The sequence below is a fragment of the Hyperolius riggenbachi genome, chromosome 1 (genome assembly GCF_040937935.1).
Source record: "Hyperolius riggenbachi isolate aHypRig1 chromosome 1, aHypRig1.pri, whole genome shotgun sequence".
Classification (NCBI taxonomy): Eukaryota; Metazoa; Chordata; class Amphibia; order Anura; family Hyperoliidae; genus Hyperolius; species Hyperolius riggenbachi.
Window position 1 is genome coordinate 652553076 of NC_090646.1, and position 19088 is coordinate 652572163.

Genomic DNA, 19088 nt, shown 5'->3' on the forward strand with positions numbered 1-19088 from the left:
GGTTCCCTTTAAGAGAAACCGTGACCAAGAATTGAACTGCATCCCAATCAGTAGCTGATACCCCCTTTCCCATGAGAAATCTACTCCTTTTCACAAACAGACCATCAGGGGGTGCTGTATGGCTGATATTGTGGTGAAACCCCTCCCACAGTGTGATGTCAGGACCAGGGTGCTGACATCTTGCTGTGGGAGCCTTGTTGCATTGTGAGAAATAACAGCTGTTTACAGCTGTTTCCAACTGCCAAAAAGGCAAGCAGCAGCTACTTCCAGTGACATCACCTGCCAGCAGTAAAAATGTCACCGTGTGATAAATGTCAGAATGTAAATCAGGGAGAGGAAAGATTTTACAATGGGCAAACACTGACTTAATCATTTATACATAATTATTGTAAAAATAAAGCACTTTTTTAATTGCATTATTTTCACTGGAGTTCCTCTTTAAGATAAGGGTTACTGTTGGAACAGTGTTCTTCAATGGCCAGCAGCTATTTTTGTTGTGTTGGTTAAGTTAGCATGTAGGTGAGGTATGAACGCTGCAGGGTCAAGTGCAGAGAAGGGGTGACACAGTATCGCTTCCAACTCAAATCCAAGAAGCAAGGTCCTTATTCCTCTATAAAAGACAGTGGGTTGAGCCATGCAAATCATTTCTCGGTGTCATGCTGTTTGCTCGGAGTACAGACACAGCCTTAAAGCGTCACTTTGGGTATAGAGCAACAAATGCTTACAAAGGTGTCTTGGGGTATTAAAGAGACTCTGTAATAAAAAACAGTTCCTCTGGGGGGTCGGTAGGGGAAAGCCGCTGTATCCTATTGAGGCTTCCCCCATTTTCCTGCGTCCCACGGTGGTCTCGCTGCAGCCCACTGAATGCACAGGCGACAATTTGTCAGGCTGTGCAATAGTTACCTTTCCCTTTTCCAGCGGGGGTGCTGTTGCGGCTCTCCGCTCGGAAATAGGCAGAAATAGCCGATCTCAGTCGGGTCCGCTCTACTGCGCCTGCACTGGAGCCAGGAAGGTAAATATTTACATCCCTGCTGTTCAGAGGGGCAGTGAAAGACCACCGTGGGACACAGGAGGACGGGAGAAGCCTCGATAGGAACCAGAGGCTTCACCTTCCCGAGGTTAGTACCCCCCAGGGGAACTTTTTATAGTTACAGGTCCTCTTTAAAGTCACACTGCTGTAAATTTCAAGGGTGAGTCCATCAATTCCCTCACATCCTACAGATAAACTCATAAAACAGCCTATTGGTCCTTAGGCAACAGTTTTGGGGTGGAGTGCTGTACAGACATGCTGCTGTAGTCGAGCAGGGTGTGCTGTTCTATGGAGAGGGGAGGAGAGATGGCAGGCAGGGAACAAGCGAACGGTCAGGCAGTGCTTGTAATGAAATAAGTCAATGCGCTTGTTTGTCGTTAGACATATTTTATTATGACATTCCGGGACAGCTGAATACACACTGGATTTGAAATGACCCAAAACAATCACTTTGGCTGAGGTTTATCTAGTGTGTGTAAAAGGCATCACAGTGTACCTGGAGGGAAACAGTGCCTCAAATGGGTACTTACCTTAGCAGTGGGAAGCCCCTCCCCTTCCACCTCACCGTTCCTGCGCTGAAACCTCAAGTGGCGCACAAGGCTGTGCTCCCATCCGTGAAACAGCACAGATGGACAGAGACAGAACGTTTCATGCCTGCACTGCAGCATAGAACCTCTTAGGATTGACTTTTTCCAATGAGCCCAAATGACTCTCTGCTACTGCGCAGGATTGGTGGTCCTGAGGTGGGCAGGGGGACGTTTCTGGAGGATCTGGAGGCTTCCCTCTACAGAGGTAAGTATGATTTTTTTTTTGGTCTAGTTTGCACAGGTTTGTTTTAAGCCTCCTACACACATACAAAGTTTGTAGGCTAGCAGGGATTGGGGCACCATCCCTTGGATGACAGTTCAGGGCAGAGTTCCGTACAGATGCGTTGCTAGCCTGCAGGCTACTGACTTCACTTGATGTCTTGTGGTACAGACGCTCACAGTAGCAATTCTAAAAGACCCCAGACACAGAAGGAGTCAGCCCCCCAACATATATAGCCAGGGCTGTGAAATCAGTACAAAAATCATGTGACTCCAACTCCTCAGTTTATGAAACCTCCGACTTAAACTCCAGGTACCCAAAATCACTCTGACTCTGAGACTCTGACTCCTTAGTCTAATACTCACCAGGTCTGTGGAGTTGGCACAACAAAGATCCAACTCCGACTTCTCAGTTTATGAAACCTCCTACTCTGACACCCTGTCAGGGCCGGATTTCTAGTAAGGCCACAGAGGCCCGGTCCTTGGGCGGATGCAGCCCAAGGGGGCACCGGGGCATAAAATAGGGGTTGTTACATATGAAAGATGAGGCTGAAAATGGGGAGCAACACATAGACAAGGGAAACAGATGCTCAAGGGAGCTATTCATGAAAGACATGGGCTGCTGCACATGGGTGATACACATGGAAGACGGGGCTGCATATAGAATGGGAGGGGCTGAACATGGAATTGGGACGGCACATGAATGGTAGGGTTGCTGCAGCACAAGAAAGGGGAGCCTCAACATACTATGCCTAGGCCCTAGGGGTACAAAAAGTACAGACCCGGCCTTGATCCCAGTACCCAAAAATTGCTCCGACTCTCCGACAGCCCTGTGTTTGGCAAGAAAAGTGTTTCCTCCATCCTAAGGTACAGCAGGTGAGGCTCTGGACGGCCTCTGTGCCGTGTTTGTGTAGTGTGGTGTTTGGCTGTGATAATGTTGCCGCCATTCTGACTGGCAGTGGAGGATTCCGCTGTGATAGATTTATATGTGCGGGGAAAATGGTAAACTCCATTAATTGGCTTTGTTTTCCTGAAAAAGGCCGTCTATCAAGGAGCATTTTTGACGCCAGTTCAAAAAGCCTTAAATCATCGTAACAAATTTGTGTGATCTGCTGCTTGGGGACGCGCCATAAATTTCTCCTGAACATGAGTGAAGAGGGGCCCGGCTCTCTCAATATGCCGCTGTGAGTGACACGGCGCCGTATATCAGCGCCAGGCTGTCACAGAGGCTCCGGAGCACCGGGGGGCAGCCGCGGAACTCTGTGACAGCTTAACCCATCCACTGCCGGGGCAGCACGGTGCGCTATGGCAAAGCTTGTGCCTACTGCAGAGTCCAGAGTCCCCGCCATACTGAGAGGAAAGAGTAATCACCAGTATGGTAGACTAAAGATACTGTATGCTTCTCCCTTACCTAGGCCAACTTTCCTGTACCTCCCCATTCATGTGCAGCCCCCTCCCATTCATGTGCAGCCCCATCTTAAACATGTACCATACATGTACAGCAGCCCCCTCCCATTCCATATGCAACCCCATCTTCCATGTGTAACATCCTTGCACAGCAACCCATTCTCCTTTCATGTGCAGCTCGCTCCGCCATGTACAGCAGCCCCCCTTCCATGACTAGCATCCATGTACAGCAGCCCCCCCTCCATCCCATGTGCAGCCCCCACCATGTGTACCATCCATGTACAGCAGTCCCTCTCTCATTCCATGTACAGCCCTCTCTGCCATGTGTAATCTCCATATGCAGCAGCCCCCTTCCCTTTCATGTGCAGCCCCCTCTTCCATGTACAGCAGCTCCCCTCCCATTCCCTGTGCTGCCCCTCTTCCATGTGTAACATCCATGTACAGCAGCCCTTCCCATTCCATGTGCAGCCCCCTCTTCCATGTGTAAAATCCATGTACAGCAGCACCTCTTCCATTCCATGTGCAGCCCCCTCTCCAATGTGTAGAATCCATGTACAGCAGCACCTCTCCCATTCCATGTACAGCCCCCCCTCCCATGTGTAGCATCTGTATACAGCAGCCCCCCTCCTATTCCATGTGCAACCCCCTCTCCCATACATGGCATCTGTGTACAGCAGCACCTCTCCCATTCCATGTGCAGCCCCCTCTCCCATGTGTAGCATCCCTGTACAGCAGCCCCCCTCTCATTCCATGTGCAGCCCCCTCTCTCATGTGTAGCATCTGTATACAACAGCCCCCCTCCCATTCCATGTGCAGCCCCCTCTCCCATACATGGCATCTGTGTACAGCACTCCCTCTCCCATTCCATGTGCAGCCCCCTCTCCCATACATGGCATCTGTGTACAGCAGTCCCTCTCCCATTGCATGTGCAGCCCCCTCTCCCATGTGCAGCCCCCTCTTCCATGCCACCTTTGCTTTTAAAGGTGGCTTGAAGTTAATGGAAGTGGATGTTATAGAAGTCTTGAAGGACTCATAACTGGAGCATATATTCCCCAGCTGTTCCCCATGTAGTGTGCGCTGGGTGTTTCCTTTCCATTCCACTACTCTTTATTTTGATAGTGTCATTATTTATTTGTCTGTTTTGCAATAACAATGTAAAAAATAATATTCGGTCGCAGCGCATCTGTGGACGTCGCTATGCTGATCGTTTCGCAGGAGGCGGGAGGCAGAGAAACGCTCTTGGTTGTCCTTCCAGCGCGGTAATCAGTATAACGTTCCTCAGCCCTCACAAAATAACGTTTATTCCGTCCCCGACTCCAGCGCTCCCCTCTGTAAAGTCGTCGTATTGAATTAGCGAAGCGTGCGGCGAAGGACTCTGTTGGTGAAATCTTGTTACTGTGATCTGCGCCACAAATTGGAGCTGACATTTTGGAGTTTGGTTTTCTCAGCGAGACGCAGACAAGGCGGGCGGCTCGGGGAGAGCGAAGCCGCCCTTCCAAAATCCATCCGCGCCGGGGAGAGCCAGCCACATGCCAATTACCGCTAAACAGCAGCTAGACTCGGGAATCTAGTTAGCCATGGCACATGTGAGAAGCATAGCTAAACGCTACGGCAGCGCCCTGGCGCACAACCGATGACTGTCCACAAAATTCTATAACATACATATACCATGATCTGCACTAAATTGCCCCCTTGTGCAATAAAACAGTTATAATCCATTGCAGATCTTGCCATCCCCAAAAAAATCTGGGAAATCCATTAGCTGTCCTTTCTTACTAACATCTCTCTCTCCCTCTGTCTCTGCTTCTCCAGTAAAATTTCTCATTTACTCATTTAATTTCTCAAGACAGCTCAAACCCTTTTTTTGCACTCATAGATTATAATCATTATTTATGATTATGTATTTATATAGCACTGAGATCTTTTGCAGCACTTTACAGAGTATATAGTCATGTCACTGACTTTAGAGACTTCAGACTGTCTTCAGAGAAGCTCACAATCCGATCTTCATGGTCATAGTCACATGTTAATATTATGTATTTATTATATAGTCCTGACATCCTCTGTAGCAGAGTACATAGTCATGTCACTGACTATCATCAGTGGAATTCACAATCTAATCCCTTCATAGTCATAGTCTAACGTCCTACCATATAATTATTATTATGTATTTATATAGCACTGACATCTGCAGCACTTTACAGAGTACATAGTCGTGTCACTGACTGTCCTCAGAGGAGCTCACAATCTAATCCCTTCATAGTCTAATCTCCTATCATATTAATTATTATTTATTTATATAGCACTGGCATATTCTGCAGCACTTTACAGGGTACATAGTCATGTCACTGACTGTCCTCAGAGGAGATCATAATCTAATCCCTACAATAATCACAGACTTACATCATACCATATTCTTATTATTGTTATTATTTAGTTAGTTACATAGTTATTTTGGTTGAAAAAAGACATACGTCCATCGAGTTCAACCAGTATAAAGTACAACACCAGCCTGCTCCCTCATTTATCCCTGTTGATCCAGAGGAAGGCGAAAAAACCCTTACAAGGCATGGTCCAATTAGCCCCTAAAGGGAAAAATTCCTTCTCGACTCCAGATGGCAATCAGATAAAATCCCTGGATCAACATCATTAGGCATTACCTAGTAATTGTAGCCATGGATGTCTTTCAACGCAAGGAAAGCATCTAAGCCCCCTTTAAATGCAGGTATAGAGTTTGCCATAACGACTTCCTGTGGCAATGCATTCCACATCTTAATCACTCTAACTGTAAAGAACCCTTTATTATTATTATTCATTTATATACCAGTGACACCTTCTGCAGCACTTTACTGAGTTCATAGTCATACCACTGACTGTCCTCTGAGGGGCTCACAATCTAATCCTTCCATAGTCACAGTCAAATTCCTACCATATTATTATTATTTATTTATATAGCACTGACATCTTCTGCACCACTTTACAGAGTACATAGTCATGTCACTGACTGTCCTCAGAGGAGCTCACAATCTAATCCTACCATAGTCATAGTCTAATGTCCTACCATATTATTATGTATTTATATAGCACTGACATCTTCTGCAGCACATTACAGAGTACATAGTCATGTCACTGACTGTCCTCAGAGGAGCTCACAATCTAATCCTACCATAGTCATAGTCTAATGTCCTACCATATTATTATGTATTTATATAGCACTGACAATTCCTGCAGCACTTTACAGAGTACATAGTCAAGTCATTGACTGTCCTCAGAGGAGTTCACAAACGAATCCTACCATAGTCATAGTCTAATGTCCTACCATATTATTATTATGTATTTATATAGCACTGACATCTCCTGCAGCACATTACAGAGTACATAGTCATGTCACTGACTGTCCTCAGAGGAACTCACAATCTAATCCTACCATAGTCATAGTCTAATGACCTATCATATTATTATTATTATTATGTATTTATATAGCACTGACATCTCCTGCAGCACATTACAGAGTACATAGTCATGTCACTGACTGTCCTCAGAGGAGCTCACTATCTAATCCTACCATAGTCATAGTCTAATGTCCTACCATATTATTATGTATTTATATAGCACTGACAATTCCTGCAGCACTTTACAGAGTACATAGTCAAGTCATTGACTGTCCTCAGAGGAGTTCACAAACGAATCCTACCATAGTCATAGTCTAATGTCCTACCATAACAGTTAGTGGATAAAAAAAGTGTTCATTGCGCTTTCAACTCCAGGCAACCTTAACCAGTCAGATCCAGAAAGTCTCTAGTCCACACGAGGAATTCACAGGTTGTGCTGCTCCATGAAAGGGAGTGTGCAAAGTAATATCTAGAAAAGAAGGAGCGCTCTAAGTAAGTTACCAAGGTGGGACTTTAATTGCGCATAAAAGTATTTACTTACAGAATAGTGGATTAAAAACGCTTATCAACGGGTAGGCAACCCGCTACACTCCTCTGCGGCAAGGTTGCACGCGCCGTGGCCAGCAGCAGCGTGTCCGATGGAATCAGGAAGCCCGTCTTGCGAGGCAGTGGGCGGAGCCTAGGCTCGTAGTGCGCGTAACGTCATGACGCGTTTCGGCGCTCTGCGCCTTCATCAGATGACGTCACGTGCACAGAGAGGCGGATTTATATCCGCATAGAAGCCGTAGTTATGGCAACTAGTGAAGGAATTTGAACAAACTTTATTGTTCCTTCTTTTCTAGATATTATAATGTCCTACCATATTATTATTATTATGTATTTATATAGCACTGACATCTTCTGCAGCACATTACAGAGTACATAGACCTGTCACTGACTGTCCTCAGAGGAGCTCACAATCTAATCCTACCATAGTCATAGTCTAATATCCTACCATATTATGATTATTATGTACTTATATAGCACTGACATCTCCTGCAGCACTTTACAACGTACATAGCAATGTCCTCAGAGGAGCTCACACTCTAATCCTACCATAGTCATAGTCTAATATCCTACCATATTATGATTATTTATTTATATAGCACTGACCTCTTCTGCAGCACCTTACAGAGTACATAGTCCTGTCACTGAGGGGCTCACAATCTAATCCTACCATACTCCTAGTCTAATATCTCTACTAGATCATTATTATTATTATTATTGATTTATAAAGCGCCAACATATTCTGTGGCGCTGTACAAAGTAGGAAAACAAACAAGGGGTACATAATGATACAGACAATGATATACATCAAATATGGACACTGGTACAAAATACAGAACTGGTGGTCACAATGACAAATGATGAATAAAGTGTATAACATAGTGCAAGCTAGAGGCATGCTTGGGTCTAATTTTTCAGACCCGCATCCGCAGCCCTGCTACTCACACCCGACCAACTTTCTGGTGAATCTGGAACCCGCACCCAACCCAAAGGCCTGCAGACCCGCAACCCGACCTGTGACTCGCTTTTTCCATTTTATTATAAAACATACATTGGAAGTCTCATTGGAAGGCTGTAAGTAAGTGAAACCTATTTTTATACACAAACTGACTACCAGCAACCTGACCCGCACCCGCAGGCCGCTACCCGCAACCCGATTAGAATCAAGTGCCCGAACCTGACCCGCATTTCAGGTAACCCGCAGGTAGGGATGATCGGAAAGAGCAAATTCCGTTCCGACGGAATTCCGCCAGCGCTAAATTACGTTAACATTACATTTCCACGGAATTCCGCATTCCGGTGGAAAAATTAAAGTAATCGTAAATGAAACCTCGTTTTTGCTAAATGGTAGCTCTTGGGACCTAGTGGCTTTTCCACCGGTCATTTTTTTCTTTTTTTTGCAGCAGGAGGTGTCGCTTACTCCACGGGACCTAGCGGTGGTCCCATGGCGGTCATTTTGGCGCCGCAGGAGGTGACGCGTAAGCCATGGGACCTAGCGGTGGTCCCATGGCGGTCGTTTTGGCGCTGCAGGAGGTGTCGCGTAAGCTTTGGGACCTGGCGGTGATCCCATGGCAGTGGTTTTGGCGCCGCATGAGGTGTCGTTTACGCCATGGGACCTTGCGATGGTTCCATGGCGGTCATTTTGGCACAGCAGGAGGTGTCGCGTAAGTTTTGGGACCTTGCGATGGTCCCGTGGCGGTCATTTTGGCGCAACAGGAGGTGTCACGTAAGCTTTGGGACCTTGCGATGGTCCCATGGCGGTCATTTTCGCGCCGCAGGAGGTGTCGCGTAAGCTTTGGGACCTGGCGGTGGTTCCATGGCGGTGGTTTCGGCGCCACAGAAGGTGTCGTGTAAGCTTTGGGACCTGGCGGTGGTCCCATGGTGGTGGTTTTGGCGCCGCAGGAGGTGTCGCGTAAGCTATGGGACCAGGCGGTGGTTCCATGGCGGTGGTTTTGGCGCCGCAGGAGGTGTCGCATAAGCTTTGGGACCTGGCGGTGGTCCCATGGTCGGTGGTTTTGGCGCCGCAGGAGGTGTCGTGTAAGCTTTGGGACCTGGCGGTGGTCCCATGGTGGTTTTGGCGCCGCAGGAGGTGTCGCGTAAGCTATGGGACCTGGCGGTGGTTCCATGGCGGTGGTTTTGGCGCCGCAGGAGGTGTCGTGTAAGCTTTGGGACCTGGCGGTGGTTCCATGGCGGTGGTTTTGGCGCAGCAGGAGGTGTCGCATAAGCTTTGGGACCTGGCGGTGGTCCCATGGTCGGTGGTTTTGGCGCAGCAGGAGGTGTCGCATAAGCTTTGGGACCTGGTGGTGGTTCCATGGCGGTGGTTTTGGCGCAGCAGGAGGTGTCGCATAAGCTTTGGGACCTGGCGGTGGTCCCATGGTCGGTGGTTTTGGCGCCGCAGGAGGTGTCGCGTAAGCTATGGGACTTGGCGGTGGTCCCATGGTCGGTGGTTTTGGCGCCGCAGGAGGTGTCGTATAAGCTTTGGGACCTGGCGGTGGTCCCATGGCGGTTTTGGCGCCGCAGTAGGTGTCGCGTAAGCTATGGGACCTGGCGGTGGTTCCATGGCGGTGGTTTTGGCGCAGCAGGGAGGTGTTGCATAAGCTTTGGGACCTGGCGGTGGTCCCATGGTCGGTGGTTTTGGCGCCGCAGGAGGTGTCAAATAAGCTTTGGGACCTGGCGGTGGTCCCATGGCGGTTTTGGTGCCACAGGAGGTGTCACGTAAGCTATGGGACCTGGCGGTGGTTCCATGGCGAGTGGTTTTGGTGCCGCAGGAGGTGTCCCATAAGCTTTGGGACCTGGCGGTGGTCCCATGGCGGTTTTGGCGCCACAGGAGGTGTCGCGTAAGCTATGGGACCTGGCGGTGGTTCCATGGCGGTGGTTTTGGCGCCGCAGGAGGTGCCGCGTAAGCTTTGGGACCTATACAAAATGGTTGGGATAGGTGAGATGGCTAGGGAGCTGGTTGCTAACATAAGATTGATTGGTTTTTGTTAAGACTGTAATTGGTGCTGAAATAATTCCGATTTTCATGCAGAAATCCGTTTGGGTGGTTTTTGTAAGCCTCTGATTGGTGCAGAAATTCCTATTTTCATGAAGAAATCCTGTTGTTTTCCTTGTAAGCTTCTTCTAGGGGCTTCCTTGTGATTGGCTTACAAAAATCCGCATTCCGCCGGAATTACGAATTACGCATCGTTCCGCGGAATTTCCGCAATAGCGCTATAGCAATTCCGTTCCGCTGCGACGGAATGGAACCACCAAATTCTGTCCGGAATTGTGAAAAACTGAATTCCGCGGAATGCGGTGAGCACCCCTACCCGCAGGTTCCCAACCTAATGCAGGCCTCTAGTGCAAGCTATGAAACGAACAACAATATCCAAGACACAAAAGGGTGAAAGAGCCCTGCCCTTGTGAGCTTACAATCTAAAGGAATGGGGGGAAACAAGAGGTGGGGAGGGCCCAGGGGGGCCCAGAAGCCACAGGGGGCCCGTGGGGGGAAAAGCTTGAGTGACTGGCAGCTAAGGGCATAGAGAAAAAAAAGTATTCTGCTCTCACACCATTGTTATATTGACTGCATGTGTCCACCACACAGATAAGGACTCACACACTTTGGAATTTGTACACTGTCCCTGCTCCCTGGGGTTCGTAAAAAAACACCTGTCTCTCACTGCTGCAAAGTTCTAAAGACTTGACACAGACTTTACAACTTTTTTTCAAAATGTGACTCCTTTGTAGACTTTCCCTTTTCAGCAAAAGGATTCCTAGATGTTTATCACACCGGCTAATGACTTTATGGCCTCTGAATACTTTTACAAGGCAATGGAGTGGAGATGGATGTCTGACTGTCACTGCCTCATTGAGAGCTTGTTGTCTCATAAGATCCCTTAAAGCAGTAGGATCAGCCATACTATGCCAGGGAAAAAAACACACATATAAGTAGATAAATACTTGACCTACTTACATAACACATGTATTATACTGTCCACGTTTTGATTTCAGTGAATGTTATATAGTAAATTACGAGAATTCTGTTCCTGGTGGGGGCCATGTCTTTTGCCCACAGTTAAGGCTAACTTGTGATGTCATTTCTGCCCTTTACTTTTTTTCTTGTGTCCTCCAATCGCTGAGTCGCCTCAGCCTTGCTTGTAAACACAAGTGAGCAGGGGATTAGGTTTCAGATAAGCAACAGGCAGGGAAATAAAGGGAAGAGGAGGAACAAATTATAGATAAAAAGAACCCCCAGCATGCAATTCTTTAGCACGACTACTAAAGGGCCAGTGTTACTTAAGTATGTGATAACTCCAAATCATAACAGCAGAAAAAGTTTTGAATGCAGGATTATCATCTTTATCACTTAATACACTCAGACCAGTTGCTGCTGAAATTTGATTTTTATGGTGATGATACCGCTTTAAAAACAGTATAAATCAGTGACATTCTGAATGTTTTGCCAAAGTTACATTGATACTATATCTTATGTTCAGCATGTCATTGTTGTTCCTCCATATAGCATGTGCTCTCATGTAGTAAAATAATAAGGCTGTGTGTGTATGTATGTACTGGGAACAGGAAGGGACTCGTCGGCTGCAAGGGGCTGGAGGAAGCCCTGGGTAAGTAGATCTGGGGGTAGCATAGATTGCCTGATGTTTCCTTTAAAGGGGAACTGAAGAGAGAGGTATATGGAGACTGTCATGTTTATTTCCTTTTAAGCAATACCAGTTGCCTGGCAGCCCTGCTGGTCTATTTCTCTGCAGTAGTATCTGAATAACACCAGAAACAAGCATGCAGCTAGTCTTGTCAGATCAGACTTTGAAGTCTGAAACTCCTGATCTGCTGCATGCTTGTTCAGGGGCTATGGCTAATAGAATTAGAGGTAGAGGATCAGCGGGGCTGCCAGGCAACTGGTATTGCTTAAAAGGAAATAAACATGGCAGCCTCCATATACCTCTCTCTTCAGTTCCCCTTTAAGTCTAAGTGTTTTTATCTGCATGGGGAAAACACATTGGTGCTCAGTTTTCCTGTGCAGAAAGCGAGGGGGGTGGGGACCCCATCCAAAGTTTCGCAGGGGGACCCAGTGTGATGTCTAGTTACGCCCCTGGGCACAGTGCCTGTAAAGGTTATCTAGTAAGGAGTAAAACTTGAGAGCTCGAAGGGGAATGGCCTAAGTGAGGGCTGGTGCACACCGAGCAGGTTTTGCGGCGTTTTGCGGATATGCTTGGTCAATGTATCTCAATGGGGTGGTGCACACCAGAGCGGGAGGCGTTTTGCTGAAACTCATACTCCCGGGTGAGGCATTTTTTGGATTGCAGAGGCGTTTCTGCCTCCAATGTAAAGTATAGGAAAAACGCAAACCGCTCTGAAAAACGGCAGTTCAGAGCGGTTTTGCAGGCATTTTTGTTACAGAAACTGTTCAGTAACAGCTTTACTGTAACAGTATCTGAAATCTACTACACCAAAACCGCTACACAAAACCGCAAAATGCTAGCCGAAACGCTACAGAAAATTAAGAAAAAGCGTTTCAAAATCTGCTAGCATTTTGCAGATCTGCTAGCGGGTTTTGGTGTGCACCAGGCCTTAGAGTGTATGCTTGTCAGAAAAAGTGAGTTTTGAGGGAGTATTTAAAGATTTCAAAGGTTGGAGGGTGACGGATGTGCTGTGGAAGGGCATTCCAGAGGAGGGGTAGGGCACGTGAGAAGTCTTGTATATGTGAATGCGAGTTAATGCTAGAGAAGGACAAAAGAAGCTCCTGTGCAGATCTGAGATTGCGGTTGGGTTGGTATGTGGAAACTAGTGAGGAAGTGTACAGGAGAGAGAGAGATTGTGGGGAGCTTTGTAGGTTAGGGATAAGAATTTGAAATGGATCCTCTGGCTAATTGGTAGCCAGTGAAGAGCTCAATAGAGAGGACCATCAGAGGAAGAGCAGGAAGAAAGATGAATGAGACAAGAAGCTGAGTTCAGTTCAGCACAGATTATTATTATTTACAGTATATAGCACTGACATCTTCTTCAACACTTTACATACTCATGTCACTGACTGTCCTCAGAGGAGCTCATAATCTAATCTCTACCATAGTCATAATATAGTGACCTACCATATTATCATTATGTATTTATATAGCACTGACATCTGCAGCATTTTACAGAGTACATAGTGGTGTCACTGACTGTCCTCAGAGGAGCTCACAATCTAATCTCTACCATAGTCATAATATAGTGACCTACTATATTATCATTATGTATTTATATAGCACGGACATCTGCAGCACATTACAGAGTACATAGTCATGTCACTGACTGTCCTCAGAGGAGCTCACAATCTAATCTCTACCATAGTCATAATATAGTGACCTACTATATTATCATTATGTATTTATATAGCACGGACATCTGCAGCATTTTACAGAGTACATAGTCATGTCACTGACTGTCCTCAGAGGAGCTCACAATCTAATCTCTACCATAGTCATAATATAGTGACCTACTATATTATCATTATGTATTTATATAGCACAGGCATCTGCAGCACTTTACAGAGTACATAGTCGTGTCACTGACTGTCCTCAGAGGAGCTCACAATCTAATCCTTCTATAGGGATAGTCTAATGTCCTACCATATTATTATTATGTATTTATACAGCACTGACATCTTCTGCAGCATTTTACAGAGTACATAGTGGTGTCACTGACTGTCCTCAGAGGAGCTCACAATCTAATCCTTCTATAGGGATAGTCTAATGTCCTACCATATTATTATTATGTATTTATACAGCACTGACATCGCCTACAGCTCTTTACAGAGTACATAGTGGTGTCACTGACTGTCCTCAGAGGAGCTCACAATCTAATCCTACCAAAGGGATAGTCTACATTTTATATTATTATTATGTATCAGTCTAATGTCCTACATATTATTATTATTAATATCTCCTGCAGCACATTACAGAGTACATAGTCATGTCATTGACTGTCCTCAGAGGAACAGCAGAGTAACCAAGTAGCTCGGAGTGACCCAAACCAATAGTAATGTATAGGGGACCAAAAGAGACCTAAACGCCCTCCTACTAAAAAAAGCAATGCTTGGTGAAATTTGCTTTCTTAAAACAGAAGGAAACTTGTAATAATTCAGCTGTAAGTGAACAATTGTGGTTACCCACAATGCACCACTACTGAATATGCAAATTATCTCTTTATGCCCCTGTAAGCCAGGCAAGCATCCAGAACTGCTGGTGTATAGCAAGCCTTTAGCTTTAAATATTACACAGCCACATCAACCCCACACGTGACAGCCTGTTTAGGACTATTGGTCCTCCTCAGTACATGGCAAGGATTGATATGGCTGCATGGGATAGGGCTTGGAGGGACTCACAATCTGATTCCTACCATAGTCATAGTCTAATGTCCTTACCATTATTACTGTGTATTTATAGAGAAAAGCACACAGCACACATCGGGGGCCTTTAAAGGTGGCCACACACCATACAATTTTTTAAATATCTGTTCAATTTAAGAATTGCAATCAATTTTTCTGACTGATTGTAACATTTCAAAAATATGACCAATATACGTGTACAATGTATGTTCAATTTTTCCCCAATTATGATAAAAATGATTAGATACTCTGACAAAATTGCTAGGGTGTGTATATTAATAAATTGGCAATCTAACACACAACATACAATCCTAAAGCTCAACACCCACCATACAATCTTGGTTGTATTGATTTACCAAATCTATGTAGTACAAGGGCCAACAGATTGAAAATACCTTGAATGATTGATTGGATAAGCTCTTATACTACATGAAAGTGGTAAGATTGAACAACCAAGATTGTATGGTGTGTGTTGAGCCTTAGAAAGATGGAAGAAAAATATCTCGCATTCCGGATCGATAAAAATCAAAGAAAACGGGAAATCCGATCAGATTTTTCAGTCGAATGAAAAAAAAAGCTTTCGATTTATTCTGAACATCCGATCGTTTTTATCGAATTACCGTAAAATCGGATCATTTTATTGTATCGCGTGTGGCCACCTTTAGACTAATTTGGGGCCAGAAGTCGAAAGGTGGATCGGGCAGCCATGTGACGGCACCAATTCTCCCCTGATTCGATAGAATGATCAGTTCGGAAGGTTGACCAGTCCTTTAAAACTGAGCAGTGTGTGGTACCCCAAGATCCTAAACAGGATCAAGAAAATATTTGTACCCAGGATTCGGCTTTAGTAGAAATAATAATAATAATACAATCTCTCTATGCATTCCTGCATCCATTCTGCCGACATTCCGTCTTGCGGAGTTGTCAGGCATCCCTCCCGCTGGATCTGCGCCGCGGCGAGCGACAGCAGCGGCTCCGCATCACAGAGGCCGATCTCACAGACGCCGCAGCGCTTATTGTATGAAATATGTATCAGGGTTTGTTCTGTCGCCGCTGCCATAGTTCAGATCACTTACAAGTCGAGCGTTTTCCCATTCTCTCTCATCCCGCGCGCTTTTTTTCTTTTTGCTCGCAGTTTTTATGCTACTCAAAGACGAGCAGACAGTCTTTGAAGATGGCTCAAAGCTCTCCCACCTCCCCCCCCTCCTTTCTTTATTTTTCTGTTACTTCTCAACTTGAGACTGAATGAGGCATTTTTCTGAGACAACATTCCACCCCATGGTAATTTGGAACACTCCAATTATAGGCGAGTGCCGAACATTTGTATGATTTCGCTTTTAACCAGAGTGTGACAATCACCGCAGCCCCATCAAACGACAAGCTTTCCGCATATCTATTGACAGAGCCGGGAGAGAAAAGGGAGAATAAAAATCATTTTCAGAGCAGAATTGAAAGAGATATAAAAGAAAAGAAGGAAAGTAACTTTTTCTGGAGTACTAAAACCACTACAGAGATATTATTATAATTTAGTATGCATAGAGCACCAACATCTTCCGCAGCCCTGTACAGGATATATAGTCTTGTCACTTAAAGAAAACCTGTACTGAACTTTAAAAGTCAAAACAAACATACCCAAGTCATACTTACCTCTAGCATAGTCTACTCCTCAATCTATTTTTCCTCTCCTGCGTCCGGTTTGTCCACTGTGATCAATGGAATTCTCCGTCCTCCATTTTGAAAATGGCCATTACCCCATAACAGCTTTCTGGTCAGCACACTGTTAAACTGTAACATCGCCCACTTGAGCCATAGGGAAACATGGACACATCAGTTCTCCTCTCAGCTGTAACTGACAGCAACTGATATATAACTGACAGCAACTGATATATTTCAGTTCTGACAAAATGTTGTCAGAACTGGAAGGGATCATTGTCAGAAGAAAATGGTGAGCTTCTGAGAGGAACTGATGGCAAGGTAACTATGTAATTTTCATTTGAAGTTACCTCATGTGTTTATTTTAAATAATTTTACTCAGTACAGGTTCTCTTTAAAGCTGACCTAAACTCTTGCACAGCAGACAAGAAAACACATAGGCCTCAAAGTGAACCAGAGATGTAGCACCCTCATGTATTTTACCATATATATCAGTGGGAACATTAGAGAAAACACTTGCCATGCTCTCTGTTTCATCCTCATTGCTAAAAGGGTCTGTTATCAGCTGTGATAAGAATCCCGGACTGAGCATTCAGTCTGGCTTTGCAGGGATTAATTATAGCTGAGCCATTATAGCAGAGCCACAAGGGGGCAGGCTCGGGCTTGAAAAGACACCAGAGAAGACAGACTCAGCTATAATCATTCCATAGCAAAGCCAGACTGAATGCTCGGTCGGGAATTCTTATCATAGGTGATAACAGTCAGATTAAACAGAGGACAATGAAACAAAGAGCAGATTAGGCGTTTACTGTCATGCTCCCACTGATTTATAAGGTAAAATACGTGAGGGTGCTTCGTCTCTGGTTCTCTTTAATTCTGGTAGCTATGTGAGGTAAATATTTTTTGTAGGTAAAATACCTCATGAGGTATTTTCCTCTTTTTTTTTTTTTTGAGCAATTCTGAAAGATTTTTCTTCCATTTCCGAACATGAGGTAAATGCATAAAGTGAGATAAAACATGAGGTATTTCAGCAGTAAGCATGCAGTAAATAAATGATAGTAGGCTTTAATTGTCTTCCATAAGCTAGGATGGTCTTTGGAAGATTTTTTTTTTGAGGGGGGGAAGGTGTATTTGATTATGTAGCAACCTATGAAAAGTATATTTATAGGCATCCCTCATATAAAAAAAATCCAGTAAATATTTGGATTTTAATTTCTGCTATTCTTTTCTATCACACAGCCTGAATAGGAACGACACTAAAACAGCAATAGGAACTCTACTAAAAACTGCAAAATGCATACAAATTGACTTTTCCTCCAGGTACAGGCAGTTGTTAAATTGATCAGTAAATTATGAGCTAACATGCCCCCTAATTTTCATGAGAATCGCTATTTTTGGCAAATTACCTCATGAATTACCTCATATTTTACCTCATAAGGTAAAACATGACTAAAACCTACCAGAATTGCTAAATGTCATTACCTCATGAGGTAAATGATCTCACATGAGGTAATTTGTTTCATAATAACTCTACCAGAATTGAGAAATTCGCTTTATGTGTGTTTAGAGAAATTAGATGGTGTAATTAGCTGATATCGGCAAGTAATCAGCAAACTTAAGGCCTGGTTCACACTACAAGAACTTTTCTAAGCACTAGTGATTTTGTAAACCTCTTGCAAATGCAATGCTATGGTGGATTTTTACAAACTCACTTCGCTCCAGTGAAGACACACACATAGGATAACATTAGCAAGAGCTTTTCAAAATCACAAGCGCTTAGAAAAGCTCTTATAGTGTGAACCAGCCCTAAATCAGGGCTAAGGATACCTTAGCCTTCGTAAATTTTAGAAAGGGTGGGAGCAGGCATGTGTAGGAAGCAGTCCTTATGCCCACCTCTCCCCCTGTTCTTCCCCGTCCCCCTCTGTTATCTTCTAAATGCCCCCCAAAGCCACTTCCGGGTCAGCCAGGTCAGTGAGTAGTGCGCAGGCGCTGTCTGCCAATGCGTGTCCTTGATCCCGTGGCTGGGAGTGTTCTGCGCATGCGCATAACGTCACCACTACATAGTGCCCATGCACAGAGTGCTCCCAGTCAAGGACGCGCATTGGTGGACAGCGCCTGCGCACTACTCACTGACCTGGCATGTGTAGGACTGCTTCCTACACATGCCTGCTCCGCACCCCCCCCCCCCCCCCTGTTTTTAAAATTACGAGTGCTAAGGTACAATTTAACCCTTTGGGGACCGGCCACCTAACCCCCCCCCCTTAAGGACCAGGCTTTTTTTTTTTGGGGGGGGGGCGTTTGGGGGGTCAGCTGGATCCTTGTTAGGACTTGCTGGGCTGTGTGTACCCTGTGTGGCCAGGTGTCCCCCCTGTAGCTGGCAGCCTCTACTCACCTCCCAGGCTCCAGTGTTGAGCCGCAGTAGACCCATCTGCTCCGCTCATACCAGTGGCGTAGGGGATGGGGAATAGTTTGTTAATGATTACTACTATTCAAAGTATCTATAGAAGTGATTATTATGAGTACAGGAGCAATAGAGAGCTAATACTGCAGTTAAGGGAGGGCCCTTTCGGGGGCCCTCTGGCCCAAGGGCCCCGATGCGGTCGCTACCTCTGCACCCCCTATTGCTACGCCCCTGGCTCATACTGACTCTCAGTTCCTGGTCGCGGCTTGATGACGTTATCAAGCCAGGACCCGGCACTGATGTCAGAGCGAGCGGGGATCATCGTGGGAACGCCAGGCAGGTGAGTGGATCCTCTTCTTCCCCCCCCCCCCCCACTGCCGCAGCTGTCACAGTGATCACTAGGATCCGCCGGCGATCATAGTGATCACGTGAACAGAAGCCATACGCGATGGCTGCTGATCACTGAGGGGAGATGCCAGCTGTCATATCTTAT

The 19088-nt window shown here is 45.6% G+C and overlaps 1 protein-coding gene and 1 long non-coding RNA gene across 4 annotated transcripts in view; one reads left to right on the forward strand and one right to left on the reverse strand.

Annotated features, from left to right (window-relative positions):
* The window catches only part of KIAA1328 (KIAA1328 ortholog), a 343620-nt gene that overhangs the window by 302811 nt on the left and 21721 nt on the right, over positions 1-19088 (forward strand). The window lies entirely within an intron of this gene.
* LOC137531869 (uncharacterized) overlaps positions 1-19088 on the reverse strand; it is a 75252-nt gene that overhangs the window by 55889 nt on the left and 275 nt on the right. The gene's annotated exons all lie outside the window — the stretch shown is intronic.